The sequence below is a fragment of the Peromyscus maniculatus genome, chromosome 3 (assembly GCF_049852395.1).
Source record: "Peromyscus maniculatus bairdii isolate BWxNUB_F1_BW_parent chromosome 3, HU_Pman_BW_mat_3.1, whole genome shotgun sequence".
NCBI lineage: Eukaryota > Metazoa > Chordata > Mammalia > Rodentia > Cricetidae > Peromyscus > Peromyscus maniculatus.
This window is the reverse complement of record NC_134854.1, coordinates 44159458-44184033: the sequence shown is the minus strand read 5'-3', so window position 1 is coordinate 44184033 and position 24576 is coordinate 44159458. Positions and strand designations below refer to the sequence as shown.

General features: G+C 45.5%; 1 protein-coding gene across 18 annotated transcripts in view; it reads right to left on the bottom strand.

Moving 5' to 3' along the window:
* Ezh2 (enhancer of zeste 2 polycomb repressive complex 2 subunit) overlaps positions 1-22491 on the bottom strand; it is a 91063-nt gene extending 68572 nt beyond the window's left edge. For 10 of the 18 annotated variants that reach the window (XM_076566394.1, XM_076566390.1, XM_076566398.1 and 7 more), the window contains exon 1: positions 1195-1320. The gene's annotated coding sequence lies outside the window, so the exon portion shown is untranslated. Of the gene's footprint in view, positions 1-1043; positions 1147-1194; positions 1345-16391; positions 16581-22042; positions 22245-22362 lie in introns of those variants that run through there. The other 8 variants (XM_076566397.1, XM_076566403.1, XM_076566395.1 and 5 more) reach the window with 7 other exon arrangements.
* Positions 22492-24576: the final 2085 nt, after the last annotated feature.

Below are 24576 nucleotides of genomic sequence, written 5' to 3'. Positions count from 1 at the left end.
TAAGAAGAAACTGTCAACTCTACAGTTTAAACCCACATTTCTCGTGAGCATTTTATTTCGACCATCTAGTTCTATCATCTCTTCCACATTCAACCCCTGGAGATTTGGGGGATAATCGCTGAGTAAATGACAGTTGATTTCGTTAGCACCTGTCGCCATTCTCAGACGAACACAAGTTGGCCAAAACAGCCCGTTTTTTTTTTTTTTTTTTAAGATTACGATTCTTTAGAAAGTGGAACTCACAAGGCTTTCACCAAGTTTTCCGAAAGCCCGTGCTTTCTCAATTTCTCCCATTTTCAAAAAGTAGCCCCGCGGCAAAGATCGGGTGCGTGCAGCGGGGGATGTACAATGAAGTGAGAACTCGGCAGAAAGCCCTCCACGCCGACACAACCGAGAGACCGGAGCACAGCTCGACTTTTCCATCGAACTTAGCACAAAGCCCGGCGAGGACACCAGCTGCCCCAGGCGGTGGGACGCTCCCGGCTCTCGGGGAAATGTCAGCCGCGGGGCTAAGGGAGTTCCCTCCTCGGCAAACGTAGTCCCGGAGCAGCAGGGCCGGGCGCGAGTCGGTCGGCCCCCAGCAAGGGCCAGGCAGGGACGAGCCCTGCCCACTCGCGCTCCCGCCGCGCCTCCCCACGCCCCCACCCGCGCGGCGGGAGCCCCGAGTGTCGCGTCCTCCCCTCCCCTTCCGAGACACAGTCTGTCCTTTGTCTGAGTACGGACTCTCGGCTCGGTCCCACCAACTTGTGTGTGTGTCCCGTCCCACCCGGGCGCTCGCGCCGCCCCGCCACACAAAGGAGGCTCGAGGCTCGGAGCTGCCGGCCCCGATCGGCCACAGGAACGCCCCCAGCCCCAGCCCGGCGGGATCGGGCTCCCGGACAGAAGCCCCCACCACCGGCCCCCACCCGCCCGCATCTCCGGGGATCCACACAGCCCGCTCGTGGGACCGCGTGAGCCGACCCGCACCTCACGACCCCCCACCCCAGGAAGGTCTCCCGCCGCTCGCCCTCCCTCCCTCCCTCCCTCCCTCCCTCCGCGCCTACAAAAGCGGCGCCCGGGTGAGCCCCGCTTGGGCGATGCCGGAGACTGGCCGGGCACCCGCGCGGAGGTCCCGCGGTCGCCGCCGCCGCCGCCGCCGCCGCCCCGGGGCGCGTTCCAGATCCCTGGCTGCCCACGGCCGATCGCGAGCGCTACCTTCGCCCCGCGCGCCAGCCCGCGCCTCTCCCGCGCGCCGCCCCCACGCGCCGCCGCCGCCACCGCCGCCGCCGCCGCCGGGACTCCACTGCCTTCGATGTCCCACTGGGTGTCAGACGCGACCGGACCGAGCGCCAAACGCGGCAGCCCAATCGCCATCGCTTTTATTTGGCCCCCCCTGCACAATCAAGCGCCGCCCCGATTGGCGGATGCGAGAGGGCGCCCGCCCAATCAGGGAGCCCGTCGGGGCCGGGAGCCTTTCGGGCGAGCCCCAGCCCCGCGAGCGCGAGGCTCGCCGGCGGCAGCGCGTGCGCGAGTGACAGGGCTCGCTCGGAGGGACGCGGCTTGCTGGGTGGGAGCGCCCCGGTCGCCGTCTTTGTTCTTTTGCCAACGTGGGGTGCCTCTCAGGAAAGCCGTGGGCGGGCAGGCGGGCGGGGGCCGGGCGCTTGGCGGGACCGAAGCCCGCTGTGAGCGGGAGGCGGGCGGGTCGGGGTGGCGGGAGCCGGCCGGAGGGCGGGCCAGCTCTTGGCGGGAATCGGCGCCGAGTGGTTCTCGGGAGGGGAAGGGGGCGGGCGGGCGCCAGAGCCGAGTTTGAAATAGTTCAAAACTCGGGGGGTGGTAACAGTTTTAACCGCCGTCTTGTGGCGTGCACATCCTGGGCCTGGGGTCCCACGCTCGTGTGGGCGCTACGGAGGGCAAGACGCGTGGCGGGCCCCACGGGGGATGCTCTCCCGGGCGGGCGGCGCTCGCCGCGGCTGACACCACCAGGCAGACAAAGTTAGTACGGTTCCTGTCGGCCCCTCGGCGGCTGTGGCGAGCTAACCTGGCTCCTAGGGCCCCGGCGACTGAAGAAAAAGCGACATGACGGTGATTTCCGATTTCTCTGCAAGGCCTTCCAAGCCATGTTTTTGGTTCTCGGCACTTGTCAGGTTTCAAGTTATTTATTAACAACTTTCGAGTTCAGATCGCTTATCCCATGTGGTCTCAGGGAAGTGTAAGGAAGATTGCAACATTTGTGAATGGTTAGAAACCATCTTGGGAGTCAACCCAGAGGAATTAGAAATGTGTTTAGTATACACTTTTCCCCGTTGGATTTCTGGCAGCGGAGTGAATTTTGAATTTACTTTTTAATAAGATGCATCCGTATGACAAAATCCCCCAGACCCGTAAAAACAGAATCAATAATAAGGAGTTCAGAATGAGAATTTGTAACACTAGAAATTGAGTTATGTATCTGTATTAATCATGGTTCTCCAGAGGATCAGAACTGATAGCATGAATACACACACACACACACACACACACACACACACACACACACACACGCGAGATTTATAAGACTGGCTTAACAGCCTGTAGTCCCTCTAGTCCAACAATTGCTGTCTACCAACGGAAAATCCAAAAATCCAGTACTTCAGTCCACAAGCCTGGATGTCTTTGGCTGGTCTTTACTACACACAGGAAACCTGAAGAAGTGGCTCTACTGCCACTGAGGGAGTGGATTTACCAGCTAGAGTGAAGACAGGTAGGTACATCTTCCCACTTCAAAAGATCCACATTAAAAGTCAAATGATTTAATTAAGAAAAAAATCCCGTCGGGCAGTGTTGTCACATGCCCTTAATCCCAGGTGGATCTCTTGAGTTCCAGGCCAGTCTGGTCTACAGAGTGAGTTCCAGGACAAGCTCCAAAGCTACACAGAGAAACCCTGTCTCAAAACAAAAAAACAAAAAGACAAGAAAAGAAAAAAATCCCAGATGTACCCAGCCTCTTAGGTTTTAGTTAATCCCAGATATAGCCAACTTGACCACCAATAGCCAACAAAGCATCTAGGCCTTCATGTATACTGAAACAATTCAATACTGAGAAGTATACCTAGAATCTATAAGACTGAGAGAAAATACAATCATATGCAAATAAAAACAAAATATGTCTACCTAGACGCTCTAAAATGTGACAGAACCTAGCAGCCATACCAATTATCAATATATTAACCTGTCATGGTAAAAATGCTTCTATCCAACTACATCAGCAATTTACACTTGCTTCTTTTTTTTTTCAGTAAACAATTTAAACTCAAGAGGTAACTGCTTATCCCTAAGTTTGTGTTACTATTTTATTTGTCCTTTAAGTGTAATAGCATTTTTTAGCGCACAAATCAAGGAAACTACATTAAGAACCATTGGTATATAGATGGAGCTTCTAAATAAATTCAAGAGTTGTAATGAAAATTGTTAGGGGTTTGGAAGTAAAAAATGTTAAATATTTATACAAAACTTTTTAAAAAGGACATTTTAGCCAGCTCCAGAAAAAGCACGAGACCTAGAATGAGTAAGACAACAAAAGTACTTGAAATAGACATGTACCTCTGCATAGAAAATATAATTGGAGCTGAAAGTTGTCATTTGAAAGATGAGCAGAGCTAAGTGCTTCTATATTGTTTGCTTATTCATATTTAAATATAAAGGCTAGGTTGGAACAGAGGCTGAATGAATACTAGTGAATCAGCATTGCCTTAATTCCATGATGACATTAACCAATTAAGCGAGATAGTTTAGGCTATAGTGATGGGCGGGTAAAAAGGGATAACTGGACTTTGCAAATCAGTTAATTATATAGAGAGCATGTGGTGTCTTGCAGCAGTGTTAATGAAGGCCTGGAACATTAGAAAAAATATTTAGGCTTTTCTGAAAAGAATTTGAGGGTTCCTAAAGAAAATACTATAGAGGCGTGTTGTACAAACTTTTGCAATCACTTCAGTGGGAGGTTGGTGATTTTTTTTTTAAGTGTATGTAAAGAACACCAAACTTGTGAGTGTGTATGTGAATGCTAGCTTCTAAGAGGAGCTAGATGAAGTAGAAAGCCATGTAAATTTGCAATCGATTGTTTATAATTAATAGGAAATGGCTTCATCATCCAGGTTTTAGTTACGTGAAGTGTGACAGCTATTACACATTTATATACTTTATACTGTTACTACGTGTTATGCCATTATTTAAATGGGTGCTATTAAGTGAATAAGGTTAAATTTTTTTAAGTTGTTTAGTTAAACCTCAGGTAAATTATATGTACTAGTAAGAGAGCTCCAAGGAGTGCTATGAGATGGAAAAGGTAAGTTATAAAACTGTATGAAGGAAGTGAGAGTATAACACTGTTTAAACATTTGCCCTGCACGTGTAACATCCTAAGGTCAGTTTCTAGCATTGCTCAGGCAGAGAGTCCCACTTACACATAAGAGAAGTGAATGTATGCATGCAAAACAGTGTCCCCTCTGGAGAGAAGGGGAAGGGACAGGGAGGAAGGAAGGATCAGCTTTGTGCCTTCTGGCTTACCCTAACTTCTTTACAAGAAAGCTGTTTGCTGGGACATGGCGGAGCACACCTTTAATCCCAGCACTCAGCAGAGGCAGGTGGATCTCTGTTAGTGCAGGCCAGCCTGCCTGGTCTGCAGAGTGAGTTCCAGGGCAGCCAGGGCTACACAGAGAAATCTTGTCTTGAAATTAAAAACAAAAACAACAACAACCAAAAAGCTATATTCATGTATTCCCATAATTTTGAAAATTAAAACTATATAATTCATTAATTGTTATAGATGAATATTTTAAATAGCATTCCCCATCGCCCCCCCCACGCTTGTGTGGTTTGTGTATGTGTGTGTGTGTGTGTGTGTGTGTGTGTGTGTGTGTGTGTGTGTGTAAGTATGGGCACATGCCACAGGTGTGAAGGTGGTTCTGTCCTTCTACCTTGGGTCCCAGGGATTGAACTTTGGTCATCAGGTTCGCAGGTAAGCACTTTCAGCTCCTGAGTTATCCCACCAGTTGTCAGTCTTTTGTTGTTAGTTTCTTTAAGATGAGTTCTTGCTCTGGCTAGATTTTATGCCAGTGTGACACAACCAGAGTCGTCTGTGAGGAAGGAACTTCAATTGAGAAAATGCTCTGTAATATTTGTAATATACTGTATTATCTGTAGGCAAATCTGGCGGGCATTTTCATAATTAGTGATCGATGTGGGAAGGCCCAGCCCATTGTGGGTGGCGCCTGGGCTGATGATCTTGGGTACTGTAAAAAAGCAGACTGAGCAAGCTAGGAGGGTCAAGCCAGTAAGCAGCACTCTTCGATGGTCTCTGCATCAGCTCCTGCCTCCAGGTTCTTACCCTGCTTGAGTTCCTGCCCTGTTTTTGATAATGAACTGTTATATGGAAGTGAGTGAAATAAACCCTTTCCTCCCCAAGTTACTGTTGGTCACCATTTTTCAGCACAGCAGTAGAACCCTAAATAAGACATGGGTCTTGTAGCCAAGGTTGACCTCAAACTCACTATGTAACTGAGAATGTTACTGAAGACCTGATCCTCCTTCCTCTGTCTCCCTAGTGTACCACTGTGCCTGGTTTAAAATAATACCCTTTAGATTACAAAAGATATATTTATTCTAAAACTTAGAATATAAGAAGGTATCATTAAGAAAAAAATCAACAAGAGCCCTCTCTCTCCCAGTAGAAGTAGTCTGTCACTCTCACAGACCCCAGAACAAAACCCACTTTCCCATGTCCTTGTTACTTGGCTTCATTTTGAGAGAACTTCTAATTTGCAAATCTGATATGAGGGGAAAAAAACCATGGAAATTCCAAGAAGCACAGGGACATAATAGAGCATGTACAACATTGTGTGGGCCACTTGTTGATCCTAGGGACTCGGGTGAATTCATGAACTGTACTGTGAAGCCAACAGCACACACCACACTGCCTGTCAAACTGGGCTATCTGGTTGCTCTTTCTAAATCTAATTTGCTTTCCTTCACAATGTGAAACTTCTCTGCCTACTATGGTAATCTAACAATAACTTCTTTTTCTCTCTGGGCTTGAGGTTCTCCAACTAAATCAAACATTTATCACCTGACCTGACATTTCATTAAAATGACAGTCACTTCATGGAAGCTAGCACTAAGGATACCAGTTACCAGGAAGTATGACAAAATGACAATGCTTATTCATGAACAAACAGATCAGAATCAATCAACAGCACTTTATTATTATTATTATTATTATTATTATTATTGTTTTTTTTGAGACAGGTTTTTCTCTGTGTAAACACCCGAGCTATCCTGAAACTCTGTAGATCAGGCTGGCCTTGAACTCTTAGAGATCCACCTTTCTCTGCCTCCTTAGTGCTGGGATTAAAGGGGTGTGCCACCACCACCACCACCACCACCACCACCACCTGGGAACAGCACACTTTTAAAAGGCTAACATGGTTAAGTGCTAAAACTCTTTTTAAAGCCTTCTTTTGAAATTGCTTTCAACAATTTTATCTCCTACATAATAACAGATCTTCCACTTTTGACAGTAGATTTTTCTTTACCAAAGCACCTAACAGAAGTTGGAGCCAAAAAAGCTCAGATGATAGAGCTAAGGACAAATGTTGGCACCATAGGGACATCTACAGTTAAGGGGACATCAGTGCAGCTATGTAAGTTACTTATGACCACTGTCTATGCTGAGCACTTGTACACAGTCCACTTGGTCAGTGCTTGTGCCTGGGTCTAGTACTCAGGAGGCCGGGGCAGGAGGACTATATAGGGATATAGTTCAGCAGTAAAATTCTAAATAAATAAAATGCAGGACCAGCAAGATGGCCTGGTGGGTAAAGGCACCTGCCCCCAAGGCTTACTACACCAGTTTGATCTTTAGAAACCACACAATAGGAAAGAACCGACTTCTGCAAGTTGTCCTCTGATTATATGCATGGCTTTGGTGTGTGCGTACACCCACACATTCATCCACACTGTGGTGTGAATGAGAATGCCCCCATAGGCTCACATGCTTGAATGCTTGGTCCCCAGTTAGTGGAACTATTTGTTGGAGTAGGTGTGGCCTTGTTGGAAGAGGTGTGCCACTGGGAGTGGGCTTTAAAGTCTCAAACACCCACACCAGGCCCAGTCTCTCCATGCTGCCTGAGGTTCAGGATAGAAAACTCCCAGCTACTGCTCCAGCACCATGCTCACGTGCTTCTCACCATGATTATCATGGACTAGCCCTCTAAAACTGGAAGCAAGGCCCCAATTTAATGCTTTCTTGTATAAGAGCTACTTTGGTCCTAGTATCACCTCACAGCACAAGGACCTAAAACACGTGAGCACATTTTTTATGTAGTCTTTCTTTTAATTCAGAATTCCATCCCTCCTCCAGGACTTGACTATTTCCATTCCCATTATCTTTGCCCCAAATCATTTCACTACTGTTAAAACATACAGTGAAGGGTAAGAGCACTGACTAACAGACTCCGTGCTGGGGACGTGCTCCACGGGTAAAATCCCTGCAGTGCAAGCATAAGGACCTGAGTTTGGATTCCCCAGAACCGACATAGAAAGCTGGGAAAGCTGGGCACCGTGGCACAGATACCTGTAGCCCCAGCACTGGGGTGGAGAGGGGTAGTTGGAGAAAGACATCCCAGAAGGTAATATTGATCACCCAGCCAAGCCAAATGGATAAACTTCAGGTTCAGTGAGACCCTGCCTAAAGTAAATAAGTAAATAAACAAATGAGTATTAAGAGCAACCAAAGAAGGAAACACTGGTACTTCCAGAGAGAGAGAGAGAGAGAGAGAGAGAGAGAGAGAGAGAGAGAGAGAGAGAGAGAGAGAGAGAGAGGAGAGAGACTACGAGGCTCCCTCTTTAAAGGCAAACACAACAGAAGTGAGTGATGATCTTTTAAAAGCATTGCCAAGATATTGTAAGAATCCTCTAAATATGCTCAGTATGAATTTTTTCATGGCAGGACAGAACCAGCACCCCTTCTACCTGAGACAGTCAAGGCTAAGAAGGAGAAACTTATCCTCAACAGGAAGGCCATCTCCACCTACCAGGGTTAAAATTGTAGAGTGAAAAGGACCAAGGGAAAACACCCTGCCCCTAGCTAGAACAGAGACCTGGGCCAAGGAAAAACAACCTGACTCTGACTTCACCCCAGGACTAGGGCTTGCAGTCCCACCAATCCCTGAGCTTGCCCCAGAGACAGGCTGCAGAATCCCACCAATCCCTGAGCTTGCCCCAGAGACAGGCTGCAGAATCCCACCAATCCCTGAAGTTCCTGAGCACGAAATCCCACCAGGATCAGGCCACAAAAACCCACTAATCCCAAACCACCCTGGAAAGCTCTACCCACCCTCTCTCTCCCCAGAAATCCTATATAAGCTCTGTACCCTGCTCAGTTTGTTGCTGCTTCTCACCCTAGAGGCAGCCACCCTCCTGGATTCTTTCTTAATAAATAACCTCTTGAGTGAGGTTTGTTGTGTAGGTGTAACATTTTTGCCAGAGCAGAGCCAAGCTGTAACAACTTTCACCAGAGCCAGACTGGTGGGGAGCAGAGCTGTAACAATTTTGCTGGGGAAACCCTCCCCTGCCCAAGCAGAGCTGTTACACTTGCCCTGGGGAAACCTCTCCCTGGAGAAACGGCTGGAAACGGCTGCGCTTCCAGTGACTTGGGGGCATTCCTTGGCCCTGGACTGCCAGGATACCTTTCCATCCGAGCACCAGTGCTTACAAAAATCCGACCAACATCAGATGGGATGATGTGGGTGTCAATTATACATGGCCAAGATCATCTATGACAACTTCAAGTATCATCAAATGAGTCATGACCACAGCCCAAGCTGTCACTGTATTGTGTGGCACTGTTTTGGGGAAGACATGAACAAATGTCTGCTCACCTCAGATAGGAAACAACAGACAACAGACCAAAGTACAAATACTGGCAAACTCTGACTTTGCAAGCCAATGAGTCTTATTGGGGTTATTTACAGAAATATGGGTGAGGGGTCACCTACAGGAGCAGAAGTGGCTCAAACAGCTTGCATGAGGGACAGATTGTGAAAGCTGCAAACCTGGAGTACAGTGCACAGCCTGCAGGCAGCTCAACAGGTTGGAGAGTGTACTTTTCAGGTAACTCAGTTGGTCTCTGCTTCTTCCTGGCAGCGCAGCTTATCTGAGAGAGTCTATCAACAGTCCTTGCCGGGATGGGGAACTAGTGCATCTGGTCAGTTTCAGAGACTTCGGCCCCTGAGCTTAACTTCTTTGGAGGATAGACCGGTTCACCTCTACTTAGAATGTCCTGTTGTTTTATTTCTAACATCCTAAGTTTTAATGAGCTTCCCCTCCAACATGGAAGGTTTTAATCTTAGAGGAAGCTACTAAACAACACAACACCATCCAGAAAGGCCCCTCTGGGAAACTGGTGTGGTGGCTATGGGGCTGTCCAGAACATCATCCCTATGTCTGCTGGCTGTAAGGTCACCCCAGAGCTGAATGTGAAGCTCACCATCATGGCCTTCCATACTCCTACCTCCACTGTATCTATCCTGGATCTGACTCACCACCTAGAGAAAGCTGCCAAATACAATTACATCAAGAAGGTGATGGAGCATGCATCAGAGGGCCCCCTAAAAGGCACCCTGGACTGCTATGCTGGGGACCAGGTTGTCTCCTGTGACTTTTAACCTCTAAGTGGGGGGCTGGAGAGATGGCTCAGTGGTTAAGAGCACTGACTGCTCTTCCAGAGGGCCCAGGTTCGACTCCCAGCACCCACATGGCAGCTCACAGCTGTCTGTAAATTCAGATTTGGAAACCCGACACCCTCACACAGACACACATGCAGGCAAAACACCAAAGCACATAAAATAAAAATACAGCATTTAACCTCTAAGTGATACCTTTGATGCAGGGACTGGTATTGCCCTCAATGCTAATTTCCTGGTATGACAACAAATTTGGCTACAAAATTGGCTACAGCACAGACTCTAAGGTCTCTAAGAAGTAAGAAACCCTGGGCCACCCACCCCAGCAAGAACAGGAGAGGAACAGAGGCTCTCAGCAGCTGGGGACTCCCTGCCCCTGCTCTGCCCTAACACATTGAGTATCTCCCCCACAGCTTCCAGGCCAGACTTCCATAAGAAAGAAAGGGACTTAGGAAGCCCTGCTCACCCACATACCATTAATAAAGTCCACTGCCTGGGACAGAGAGACGATCCCATGGTTTAAAGTACTTGCTGCCTTCCCAGAGGACCCAGGCTCACAATCTTCAATAATCCAGGGGGTCTAATGCCCTCTTCTAAAGTTCTCTGTACCCTGCACCCCAAAAAAGATTTTATTTGTGTGAGCAGGTAGTCAGGAAAGAAGAGAGTGACAGCGGTTGTGACTGGTCAGTGTGGGTTCTGGGAACTGAACTCAGGTCCCTGAGAAGAGCATAAGCACTCTTTTACAGTGAACCATCTCTCCAGCGACTATTCACTACTATTGATTTACTTATATTTGAGAAGGAAAGGGGGTGCCCATGCCACAGTGCATACGTCAGTAATGAAGGAGTCTGTTTTCTCCATCCACCGTGTGGGCCCTAGGGACTGAACTCAGGCGTCAGATTCTGTAGCCAGCACCTTTGCCAGCTGAGCCATTCCACTGGCCCCCAATTCCTGTTCTAAAGCATTATCAATAGCAAGCATCTATTGCAAAATAGTGTACATAGGTAACTACATGGCTTTAGCGCCTCCCAAGAATTTGTAATCTTATGCTAGGGTGTTGTGGGTCATCAAATGAAGTGGAAAGACAAATAATGTTAATATATGATGAGTTTCAGAAATATAACCTGTTTTGAAAATGCAAAATTCTGAAGTCAAGTTCAAACTCCATGCTTTCTGACAGATTAGATCTTGCTGGTAAAGGAAGTTACATCTGCTAATGGAACACTGTATCTGGCCTGGTGAGACACCCCCTCAACCTTTCCACACACACTTAAGTAACAGCTTTGTTTTGGTTTGTGGTGTTGGGGTAGAACTGAGAGCCTCTCACATTCTAGGCAAGCACTCTAACACTAAGCTATGTCCCCAACTTTTAATAAGTAAATGTAATTTTTTAAAAAAACTGAAAGAATACTGTGTCTGCTTTGATTATGAAAGACCAGTATAGCAGCATTTTATGCAACCTTATGCTTAAAAAAATAAATCTAAGCCAGGTGGTGGTGGCACACACTTTTAATTCCAGAACTCAGGAGGCAGAGGCAAGCAGATATCTGTGAGTTCAAGGATAGCCTGGTCTACAAAGCCAGTTCCAGGACAACCAGAGCTGTTACACAGAGAAATCCTGTCTCAAAAAACCAAAACCAAAACCAAAACAAATCTAAGTTTGTGGTTCAAATTATCACATTCTTCTCCAGCACGTCTTTGCTTGGTCTCAGCTCTTTGCACTGGTTCTGATTTCATGAAGACCTGAATCATCCTGAAGCTATTATGAAACATTTCGACTAGAGTTTCAGCCTAGGACAGATGGAGGAATTAACTCAAAAGACAGAAGAGCCTTAAGCAGCCTTCTGTTAGGCAGTGGCCATCCCATCAACGTGATTTCAGGAAAAGCTCTTGCACAGAAAACATCAATATGGTTAGCAGATCAGCGGGGCCATAGTCAGCAGAGCCTGGATTCTGCTGGGTTAAGGTTTCAGTGAAAGGCCATAAGATCTGATTTCCTCCCTGTCTGACCCAGTCAGGTAGAGCTTGCTGGCTGCCTGCGATTGCACCCCATTGGCACCTTACCATTGCCTTCTGGCTGCTCCTCCAGTTCATGTACAGTTTCCTAACCTGCTCCTGACCTGACATGTCTCCAACCTTTCCAGGGCTTCACAGGATGCATAAAGACCTGGATCCCAGTGAAAACAGAGGAGATATTTCCCCTTGAACTCTGTAAAAGTATAGTGACTTTACCTCTATTTTCTTTTTCCCTTTCTTCTTTTCTTTTTCTTCTATGTATGCTTTCTTGGAGTTCTTTTTCTTTTAACACATATTTAGATCAGAACCCTGACATTCTAGTGATCTAAAAGTTACTTTACTCTAGTATTAAATATGTACTTCATTTCATGAATTTTTCCCAGGCATGTGAACTAACCATTTCAAAGACTCAGATGCATATAAAATTAATAAACCTGAACGTGGTTTAGTAGCACAACCATGGTAAAATCTACAAATTGAAATCCCTGTTGTAGCCCAAACATCTTTTACATATTAAAACCATATGGGCAATATATGGTGGCTCATGCCTTTAGTCCCAGCACTCAGAAAACAAAGGCAGATGGATCTCTGTCAGCTCAATGCCAATGCCTGGTCTACATAGTGAGTTCCAGGACACCCAGAGCTACAGTGGATTTCCTAACCAAATAAACATTTGTCCTGTAGTGAGTGGCTTTAGTACCAGTGTAAAGAGCAAGTTCAGATGTTCTTAAGTCCCCTGTATTAAGATAACAGCAAAAGGTCAACGGTTAGGGGTCTGTGGACCTATCCTGACAAAAAAGAGTGGGCAAGATTTAAAGTAAAGATCAAAGGTGTGGGGTGGGGGCAGGAGAAGCCCCTGCAGGAGAGGCAGAGGTGGGAGTGGGGGATTCAACAACTGTGGAATACCTGATATATGCCAAAGGTCGACTGCTTCCTTCACGTCTATCAGTTCCTTAAATCTCACGTTTACTCTATGAGGAAAGGAGGTTCCCCTCTTAAAGATGGAGAAACTGGTTCATAGGAGTGCCTGTGAGTGGTCTGGTACAATAGACCCTATTTATCTTATTCTCCATTGCAGTTCTGTGATTTTGCACTGTGCTCTATGCATAGACAACATTTAATTAATATGTGTTACATAAACAACCTGCCCTGTCTGTTTTCCTGATGAGGTCCACTCAGAGCAGATGGTGCCAGACTTTAATAAGATGTTAACTAATTAGGGGTGCTCTGTCTCCTTTGAGGCAGGGGATCATCTATAAGCCTCCAGTTCCCTGATACAAATCAGGACCACATGCTCTGTCCATATCTTTGCATTCATCTGAGAAAGTTGCTCTGGGGGTCAGGTGCCCAGATCTGCAGTCCAAGCCCTACAATTGGCATGGCTGTCTTTCCTCATGAATTTTCTCCAAATAAGACAATCATAATACAGCCAGTGTCTTTCCTTCATCTGCCTTACTACCCCCCCCCACCAAGTATCTTAATGATAATATTGTGTCCTATGTCCCCACAAACATGTGATAGGAGCATTTGGAACAAATGCAGGTCCTTAAGAGGATTATAATACTATTAGTTTTGATTTTACATTTACATTAGTCAAATTAATTCCTTCTGAGCTCAGATTTACATATATTTCACAATTGCTATAACAAAAAACAGAATATTTTCATTTTCTGTTCTGATTTAGTTAATTACATATCTTTGTAACTAGCAAAGAGATCGCTTCTCCAAACATCTGAGAAGTTGAGGCAACTACAGAATTAGAGTGCATGATTAGCAATTTCTTTGGAATTAATACATTGAGCTGTTATTGCTCCTTACCCACGTCAGTATACATACACATTCAGATACTCCTCTACCCTACCAACCCTCCCCATTGCTCCAAGTCTTATATACCATGTATTAAACTTTCTGTTTTGTTTTTGTTTGTGTTTTGGGAAAATGTTGACTGAGAAAAAAATGAACAAACTAGTATAAGGAATTCTCAGACTCCCCAGTATTAATATTTAACCACAGTAGTGACTTCATTGTTCTTGTTTCTCTGTCTCTCTCTGTTTACAATAGATAGACATATAAACAGATAAATAAATAGATAGATGATAGATAGATAGATAGATAGATAGATACATACATACATACATACATACATACATAGATACATAGATGGTAGGTAGATGTATACACGAACATTGAAAGTAAACATTTGCTAACAAATGTTTATAAACATCCTGCCCTTTAAATAACTCAGTATGGTTTTCCTTTAAAAAAAGACTCTTCCCAGATGGGCATGATGACACATTCCTATAATCCTAGCATTCAGAAGATAGAAGCAGGAGGATTAGGAGTTCAAGACCAACCTGTGCTACACAGCAAGTTTAAGGCCAGTCTGGGATAAATTAGACTGCCTCATGTGTTTTTCCTTACAGTTCTACATTACAACTACCAACACCAGGAATTTAAAATTGACATAACTGATAGAATACTATTGCTCATGTGGCAAAATTCATGTTGTCAAACTGATTCGCTCTTATTTTATTTTTATTTATTTATTTATTTTTAAATTACACTCATGATATTAATCACATTTGTGGTATTCATAGATTACATTTGCAGTATTCATTCAAATATATATATATATATATATATATATATATATATATATATAATTTTAAATGTCGAATGTCATTTCTTGAAGGGGGTAGGAGGGCTTAAATACAGGCTTAAATATAGGCACAATGGGAGGACCCCAGAGGGCAGAAGTTCGCTACTGATGTTTTACAATCTTGCATCTAAGCTCTTAACGCCCATTATTCAGGATACACAGACAAGGAACTTCCCTTAATATTCAGGAGCATGGAACCTGGCAGGGAATTAGCATTGGGAGGATATCAAGGTCAAGGTCTGCAAGCAAGGCAACAGTTACCCAAAACGGGGGCCAGGGCCCTGCAGGTCCCCCTTTTATTAAAAAATGAGCTTCTGACTTGGGTTGCATGGGACGTCAGCAGGTCACCTTACCCATCCATCATGGAGATGCCTGCCCAGGCCACACAGGTGCTCTGTCTTAGGTTGGTGAGCGCCCCCCCCCCAGGCATTACCCATCTCTGAATACTCATTATCATACCGGCTCAATCGTGTGTGAGCTGCATAGTTAATTGCTGCCAAAGATCTCAAAGTGGCACTGGGCTTGCAATCTGTGTGTTCGATACAGAAAAGACCAGCAGAGGTCCTATCCCACCCATAGCCAGTAGGCTAAAGGTGCTTTTATTTTTTATTTTATTTTTAAGAAAGGGTCTTGCTGAATAGCCCTGGGTAGCCTGGTACTTGCTATGTAATCATGCATCCAGACTGGTGTCGAACTCAGAGCAATCCTCCTGTCTTTGTCTTCCAAATGCTGGCATAATGTATGTCACCACACCTAGATCTGGACTCACCCTTTCCATTTCTATGTTATTTCATGTTGGGACATTTTGCCTGTGCACGTGTATGTGCACGACTTTGATGTCTGGTACCCAGGGAGGCCAGAGGAGCTCATCTAATCCCCTGGAACTGGAATTACAGATGGTTGTGAGCTGCCATGTGAATGTTGGGCATAGAATCTGGCATAATGCTCTTAACCACCGAGTCATTTCTCCAGCCCCAACTTCACTTTTTGTAAAAATTGAGGCAGCTATGGTAAGATACTCAATAAGCTGTGGTAAATTTCGCCCTATTGTGTTTTCTTCCCATATTTTTAAGCATATCTCTCCCTCCCTCCCTCTCTCTCTCTCTCTCTCTCTCTCTCTCATTTATTGGGACCTAGAGAGATAGCTCAGCAATTAAGAACCCTCATTGCTCTTCCAGGGGGCTCAAATTTCAATTCCCAGAATCCCAGGGTGGCTCCCAGTCTATAACTTAAGTCCCAGAGAATCCATTGCCCTCTTCTGGTCTCCATAGGCACTGGGCATTCATGTAGCGTGCGCGTGCGCGCGTGCGCACGCGCGCGCACACACACACACACACACACATATACATATACATACATACATACATACATACAGGCAGGCAAAACACTCATATACATAAAATCTAAAAACATTTCTCCTAAATTTTTATGTGTACTCGAGAGTGCCTGCATGTGTATATGTATACCATATGCATGCCTGCTGCCAAGGAAGCTATACAAGGGTTGAAGGTCCCTGGAAAGGGGGTTGCAGGCAGGCAGTTGTGGGCTACCATGTGGGTGCTGGGAACTCTACAAGAGATGCTGAACAAGTGCTTTTTTAGGGGGTGTGGTTTTTGAGACAGGGTTTCTCTGTGTAGCTTTGGCTGTCCTGGAACTCACTCTGTAGACCAGACTGGCCTCAAACTCACAGAAATCTGCCTGCCTCTGCCTCCTGAGTGCTGAGATTAAAGGCGTGCATCACCACTGCCCTTAACTGCTGAAATCTCTCCATCCTTTGAGTATTCTCACTTTATTAAAAAAATGATTTTATTCATTTATTATTTATTTTATTTGTATTTATATGTATACATGTGCATCTCTTTGTTTATAGGCACTAATGTGTGCAAGTGCCTGTAGGAGCCAGAAGAGGGTTTTGAACACCCAGGATCTGGAGTTACAGTCAGTTGTGAGCTGGTCAGTTGTGAGCATGACCAAGGCAACTCCTCTACAAGAAAACACTTCACTAAGGGCTTGCTTACAGTTTCAGAGGTCTCTAGGTCGATGTTCTTCCAGGCTAGCATCTGCATGCCCTCTGATCCACTTGGCGACACTACTACCATATCTGGGATTTGGTGCTCCTTCTTGAGTTTTCTTTCATTTTCACCTTTTCATCAATCCACAAATTCTGCTCACCCAAGACCAGGGGCTGCAAAGAGCACTCAGAAGATCTAAAGAGAAGACCACATGAGAAACACGATGAAGGCCTTTGTATAGAGAAGGTCAAAAGGTTCCCAAAGATAAACAGTTAAGGAGACCTCGTTCAGGAAGCTGCACAGCCAGTCTCCCACATGCCTGCACTTGTGGCTGTTTCCTAATGCATTGCGTCCATAAGATTAGCACTAGCAAGCGTTATCGATAGCTTGGTACATATGCTTGGTAAAACTTCGGGGGCAAGACTTTAAGAGGGCAGCCCAATCACCACCAGCACCAGCAACACTGCCGCCATGACAAAATCCCCATAGATCCAGAGGTATCACCTATATGTCCTCTGGCAATGTGTCAAAATATAGGAGAGGATCTCAGAGAGCCTCACTAGGAAACCTACCAATGCCTGCATCAGACACAGTGCAGCATTTGAAATAAATGGTTCCAAACCAAGAGGAGAGGCAATCAGTCTCCTGAGTTATAACCCCATGTGGTGACATTTTATCTGTGTGCCCCAATAAAGCTTATCTGAGGATCAGAGGAAAAAGGCAGCCACTATAGTAAGCATAGAAGTCAGGCAATGGTAGTATAGGCCTTTAATCCTAGCATTTAGGAGGCATAGATCCATCCAGATCTCTGTGAGTTCAAGGCCACACTGGGAACAGAGCACACACCTTTATCCAACACTAACCATGGAGGTCTGGAAGTCTGCACAGACAGACAAGAAGTGACATAGTTGGGCAGAAAGAGGAAGTGATAGAGCTGGGCAGAGAGAGGAAGTGAGATGGCAGGGACAGAAAGGCATATATATAGGTGTGGGTTTACAGGAAGTGGGTCTCTTTGGAGGCTGAGAAGTCAGTAAGGTGAGGTTGGCTGTGGCTTGTCCTATTCCTCTGCTCTCTCAGTTTTCACCCCAATATCTGGCTCTGGGTTTTTTTTTTTTATTAATAAGACCATTTAGCAAGTCATCTTACAACCCTAGACCGATGAAGACCTGCCCTGTGATCTAGAAATTTTGGGGCCAGTGAGATGGCTCAGTAGCTAAAGGTACTTGCCACGCAAGCCTGGTGATCTGACTTGGATCGCTGAAACCTACACACAGGTAGAAGAACCAACTCCATAAAGTTCTCCTGTGAGCTCCACATGCTCACCATGACACCCTCCCCATCATACAGACACAGACATACAGAAAGACAGACACACACACACAAATAAAATAAAATTCAATTTAATTTAAAAATTAGAAACTTTGGGGGCTTCAGCAGCTTTCCTAGCTCCCAACATACCCCTAACTATTCTAAAGAAGAATGTTTTCTACAACTTAACCTTGTTACTGTCAGAGGGGAGAATACCTCAGTGTCCCTAACTTGCTAATAGCTGGGCTTAAAGTGAGCTACATTGCTTCTAGTAGAACCATAGGGAATCATTGTGCTAGATCAGTGCTTCTCAGTCTTCCTAATGCTGTGACCCTTTAATACAGTTCCTCGTGTTGTGGTGACCCCCAACCATACAACATTATTTTTGTTACTACTTCATAACCATAATTTTGTTACTCTTATGAATCTTAATGTAAACATCTGTGTTTTCTGATGGTCTTAGGTGACCCCCTGAAGGGATTGCGACCCACAGGTGAGATCCACTGTGCTAGAATGTGTACTGCAGTCATAATCCCAACCCATATCCTTTGCTGCACCAAGACCTCCCCGTAGGCTTGACTGAGTAGAATACAACAGAGCTAATAATGTAGTACCAGTTTCCACCTAGGGCCTTCAGGCCCTGCAAGCTTGCCTCCCTGCCTCTTGATAATGGTCAAGAGTCGTTCTACCAGCATTTTTTTGAGACATGGGTCTCACTGTGTAGCCCTGATTGTCCTGAACTCATTATGTAGACCAGGTTGGCCTTGAACACCCAGAGATCCACCTGCCTCTGCCTCTCAAGTACTGAGATTAAAGGTTTGCATCACCACATCTAGGATCTTCCATCATTTTTAAGCTTTGAAAAAATGCACTCTAGCTGGGCGGTGGTGGCCCATGCCTTTACTCCCAGCATTCAGGAGGCAGAGACAGGCAAATCTCTGTGAGTTCGAGGCCAGTATGGTCTACAGAGTGAGATCCAGGACAGGCACCAAAACTACACAGAGAAACCCTATCTCAGAAAAACAAAAAAAAAAAAAAAAAAAAAAAAAGAAAAGAAAAAAAGAAAAATGCACTCTCTATGGAGAGGCCATGTTCTAGTCTGCACCTCCAGATGATGTCCCAGCCAACTAGCACTGAATGGCAGCCATAGGACAATGTCTTCAACATACAGTCCAGACTTCAGACTAAATCAGCTCCACACATCATCTGAGATATTCTGAGTGAAACTGACTCAGTGAAACCCAGTCAACTACAGGAACATGAGTAGTGGTTTAATTTTGCTGTAATAAAGAAGCACATTTTGGTTAAGAATTGTAGTGCGGCCGGGCGGTGGTGGCGCACGCCTTTAATCCCAGCACTCGGGAGGCAGAGGCAGGCGAATCTCTGTGAGTTCGAGGCCAGCCTGGGCTACCAAGTGAGTCCCAGGAAAGGCGCAAAGCTACACAGAGAAACCCTGTCTTGAAAAACCAAAAAAAAAAAAAAAAAAAAAAAGAATTGTAGTGCATGCCTATAACGCCAGCACACAAGAGGCAGAGGCAGGAAAGGTTGCAGCTAGTTCAGCAGCATCAGCCTGGTCTACACAGCATATTCCAGGTCATTCGGGGCTACATGATTTTGAGACCCTGTCTCAAAAACAAAAGCAAAAAACAAACAAACAAATAAACCAAGAACTGCAAAGAAAAGTACTACGTGGACTGACACAAAAGTTTATTCTCTCACAGTTCTGGAGTCTAGAAGTCTAAGCCAGAGTCATGTGAGGCCCATGATCTCCCTGAAGCCTTTAAGGGGAGTACTCTTCCTGCCCTTTCAGTGACTGGTCACCTCAAGTGGTCCTTCCTTGGCTTGTGGTAATTTATTTCAATCTGTCTTCAGGTGGCATTCTTCTCTCTGTTTTTATTCCTCTTTTTATGAGGACACCAGTCATATTGGATTAGTGTCCAACCTAATCATTACCCCCTTAAAGACACTATCACAATCACAGTTACTAGACGTTAGGACTTCAACGTGCCATCTAGAGAAGACAATTCCATCCATAAAACGGGGTAGTAATGAGTGGTTGCTGTTTTGTTTGTTACTGTTGTTTAGTTAGGGGCTGTTTGTTTTGAGACAGTGTCTAACTATGTAATCCTCCTTGGTCTGTCACTCACTGTGCTGCTCAGAATGGCCTCAGACCTTCAGCAGTCCTCCTGTGTGGGCCTCCGGAACGCTGGAGTAAGTGTGGGACGCCAACCACACCCTGCTATGAATAACTCTCCACTTTGGAAAAAGGAAAGTCTGTGTAGTAATAAAAATTGGGGATTGGCATCCCTTCAGTGACTATCTGGTTATGCCAGAAACACAAGCTAAATGGGTAAGAAAAGGAAACTAATCTTTGATTTTAAAAGTGGATGGATAGATACTTAAAACTTACTGCTGGGCCAGCAAAATGGCTCAGCAAGCGAAGGCGCTTACCACCAAGCTGACGACCTGAGTTCAGCCCTTGGGACCCTCATGACAGAAGGAGAAAACTGACACTCACTAGTTGGTGCCCATTCTGACCTTCACACAATCATGATGGAATGCACACACACACACACACACACACACACACACACACACACACACAAAATCATCAGTGCCAAATAAATAAATTAATTTAAAAATAAAATGAAATGCACTACTGAGGTTTGGCTTGGTTTTAATATGGAGGGTTTTTTTTTTAGGTGTTTTGTTAATTAATCTCTGTTTTGGGGGGTTGTTTGTTTTTTTATTCTCAGAATTTTTATCTAAACTTATTGTCTATAAAGAGCAGTAGCTGACCATCTGTGGATTTTCTGGCAAACCAGTCTTCCTGGGCAGAACATTTACTCACTTAAAACACTTGTTAGACTCCTGTAGTGTATTTGGGGTGGGAAAGGACTCACAGGTCCACACACCCTTGTCCATCTTTTTGTGGCTGAGATAGCTGAGCCTGGGTGCTTAAGGGGCCTGGCCTGTCACACACTAGTTGCAACTCTGTTCGCATTAGTCTATAAAATGATGCAATACGTTTAGAATACTTTTTCTCAGGGCTTTTTCAGAGAATTACACTGATTCTGATGCAAAAGCTATGCTTTATATTTTCCCATTCTGAATTAAAGAAAATGCTATATTCCATTAAGCTTAATGCATTTCTGAGACCCAGAAATGTCGCCTGCAAAATCACGTCACCACCGTGTCCATCACTTTGATGCTTATGGATTATGAAGCCAGTGACTAGAAAGTCTCATCTGACCATCAAAGGCTAAATTGTGCCTTTTGTACTTTCAGTTGTACGACTTTAAAGATCCTGTTTTGACTAGCTTTTATTAATGTCTTACTTTTTTAATTCCCCCAAAATACATAGTCAGGCAAATCTGAGTCACAGAGCTCATTTGCAAAGAATCCAACTCTAGAAAGAGAGAGTCTCCCCCCCCACCACCACTCCCCAGAAGTGGATCTTAAACCCAAGACTTGAACATACTAGGCAAGTAAACTACCACCGAGTGACATCACTCCCACCCCCTTTTTATTTCTTATTTTGAGATAAGAACTCACTTTAATCAGCCAGGCTGGTCTTGAACTTGTCATTCTCCTGTTTTAGCCTTCCCAGGTAGCTGGGATTACAGGCATACACTCCTAGCTTGTAGCCAGATTTAACAAAGGAAAAAAGTAAAACTAATGTGGGGGTGGAGAGGAGTGCTCAGAGAGAGGCGGTGTTCATCATACACAGTTTTCTTTGAACAGTGGAAGAAATCTCATACGTTGTCACAGATAAGTGTTAGGATTGTTTGTTTGAAACTGGATTTGTATGCTAGATCCCTCCTCCAAATACGACTAGGATGAAGCTTTAATGATCACAGGAACATTTATGTGAATGAATTACTTCTAGAAATGAAAGGCACATTGTATAAGATACAGGTTAGTTGTGGTACAAGGCACTCACTGGGCAAAAAGGTATTTTTATAGTGTATTGTGAGGAAACTTAGCAGAGCTCAACACTCATGGTTAAGACCATACAGTCTGACATAGTAGTAACCAGATAGTATGAATGAAGGTGTGGTCGGAAACAAAAGCTGAGAATGTGTCTGCTACCTGGTCAGGGCCTAACAGCAGCCATTGTGGCTCCAAGTGCCCAGCATGGAGCATCCGTATCAGGAGCCACAGGAAACTAAAGACCATGTCTTTGTTCCCAGGCAGAAGTAGCAACTGCGCTCTCTGTTCCCACATCCTTGATAAAAGGTTTTTCACAGCACTTGGCCTCATCTGTGGGAATTTTTTGCTTATAGTTTATCTGGCCATCTTGGCTGTGAGTGAGTAGGAGAGAAATTGTTCTCGTTCTCTTCATTTACCTGAGGTCTGCCCACGCCTCAGGTACAGGAGATGACCAGTCACCAACAGCCAATCTCTCTCCAGTCCTTCAGCTGGGAGCAGTAAAGCTGCCGTGAGTCACACAGGAGCGGAGGTGAAATCATTCTGAATTAGAGCAGAGTTCTCCCCTCAGGCCGCTGGCTGCCGGCTGCCAAGCAGTGTATTGTTTATACATCCCTTCCCCTCCCTCCCTCCCTCCCTCCCTCCCTTGGGCACAGGAACTTTTCAGCTTCTGTATTGTCTGATGAGGCTCTTTGGTCCCAGCCGCCGGGCAGCTGGCTCCCTGGCACCTGCCACTTACTCAGAATGCAAGTACAGCCAGCCTCTCACGGTTTGCCTCAGAATTTCAGAATCGCTCAGGATCCCCTCAGGGAGCTTGAGATCATGACTCACACATGCCAGTGATGGAAGAAAGGGAAGTAATCTCAAGAATGGAAGGCTTGTGACGTGATGGAGTGTTTCTTCAATATTGGTGCGTCCACGTGCCGTCCACATGGTCGGTCCCCTCTAGTTGCCAGCTAACAAAGGGCTTGCTTCCCCCCGATAGAGGGGTCTGCCCCAGCTCCCCTGCCTCATGTTCCTTTCTCCTCAGATTGTCGTCTCTGATGTCTGAGGAGAAGCATGGAAGCTCCACTCCCAGCTTCGGGGGTCTATCCTGTGATTCTTTTCGGGGAGGTCTGCAGCACCAGATACAGGGCCTTACCATGCAAGATTGGAGCAGAAGGGTAAAAGCTTTCTGGACAGTAGTGACTTGACATAGCACTGAGATTCGCTGTGCAGGCTCTCTCTCAGTCATTCCTGTGAGAGCCTCATGTGGCTGCCTCTTCAGTTGCGCTAGATGCTTCTTCAGAATTGTTTCTTCCCTCTTCCCGATCATTTTCATCCACGAGTAGAGAGGGGCCAAGTTCTACCTTTCAGCTTTGCCATCCCACAAATGGCAAAGGAAGACCATGTCTGTGTTCCCAGGCAGAAGAAATAGAAAAAAAAAAGGAGTCAGGCAGGGACCAAGTCAGACTTCAATAAGATACTGTCATGCCTATGTTTACATTTCTTCCTTTCTTCCTTCCTTTCTTCCTTCCTTTCTTCCTTCCTTTCTTCCTTCCTTCCTTCCTTCCTTCCTTCCTTCCTTCCTTCCTTCCTTCCTTCCTTCCTTCCTTCCTTCCTTTCTTTCCAGACCTTAAACTTTAGCCCCTGTAGCTATCACTTCTGCAGAACTGGAATTACAGACAAACATTACCATACCCAGTTTTGAGGGTCTTCTGGGTGGGAGGGGTGTCTTATTTAAAGTTTCTATCACTGTGAAGAGACACATGACCACCGGCAACTCCTATAAGGAAAACATTTAACTGGAGGTGGCTCACTTACAGTTTAGAGGGTCAGTCCATATCATCATGGTGGGACATGGCAGCGTGCAGGCAGACATGGTGCTGGAGAGGTAGCTGAGAGTCCTACACGTTGCAGGCGTCAGGAAGCGGTCTGTGTACCACAATGAACAAACCTTGAGTATATATGAGACCACAAAGACTGCCTCTACAGTGACACACTTCCTCCAACAAGGCCACACCTCTTAATAGTGCCATTCCCTTTGGGGGCCATTTTCCTTCAAACTACCACATTCCACTACCTGGCCCTCAAAGACTTGTAGCCATATCAGAATGCAAAAACACATTCAGTCCAACTTCAAAAGTCCCCATAATCTATAACAGTCCCAAACTTGTTTCAAAGTCCAAAGTCTCTTCTGAGACTCATGCAATCTTTTAACTGTAATCCCCTATAAAATAAAAATTAAAAATAAAACAGATCACATACTTCCAACATATAATGGCACAGGATATACATTACCATTCCAAAATGTAGGGAAGGGAGCAGAGTGAAGAAATACTGGGCCAAAACCAAACTGGGAAACCCCAGACTCTGCATCTCCATGTCTCATTTCAAAACACTCTTCAGATCTCCAGCTCCTTTCAGCTTTGTTGACTCCAACAGACCTCTTTCTCTTGGGCTGCTTCCACTCCCTGTTAGCAGCTCTCCTCAGCAGGTATCCCATGGCTCTAGCATCTCCAACATCTTAGGGTCTCCAAGGCAATCCAGGCTTCAACTTCATTGCTTCTCTAGGCCTCCATCCAGGGAAGCCCCTTGTAAAGATACAGTGCACGGGAGGCCCTGGTGGGTTGGGCCAAGGTGCCCCAAGGGTGAGGGAGACACACCATGCAGACTTGGCAGTAGGCTGCAGCATGTGGAAAGTCATTCATACCATGCATCCACAGCATCCACATGGAGAGTTTATTATAATAGAGAGATAGAGAGAAAGAGGGGGAAGGAAGGAGAGAGGAGAAAAGAGAGAGGGGAAGAAAGAGGGAAAGAGGAGGCGTGCACACCTCAAGGCAAGAAAGGGAGGAAGGGGGAGAGGAAGAAGAAGGGAGGGGTTTTTTCCTAAAGGAGGATTTATGTCAGGATGCAGGGCAGGTCCCCAAGGGTCGGGCCAGAATGCCAACACCCTGACACATGCCTGGCC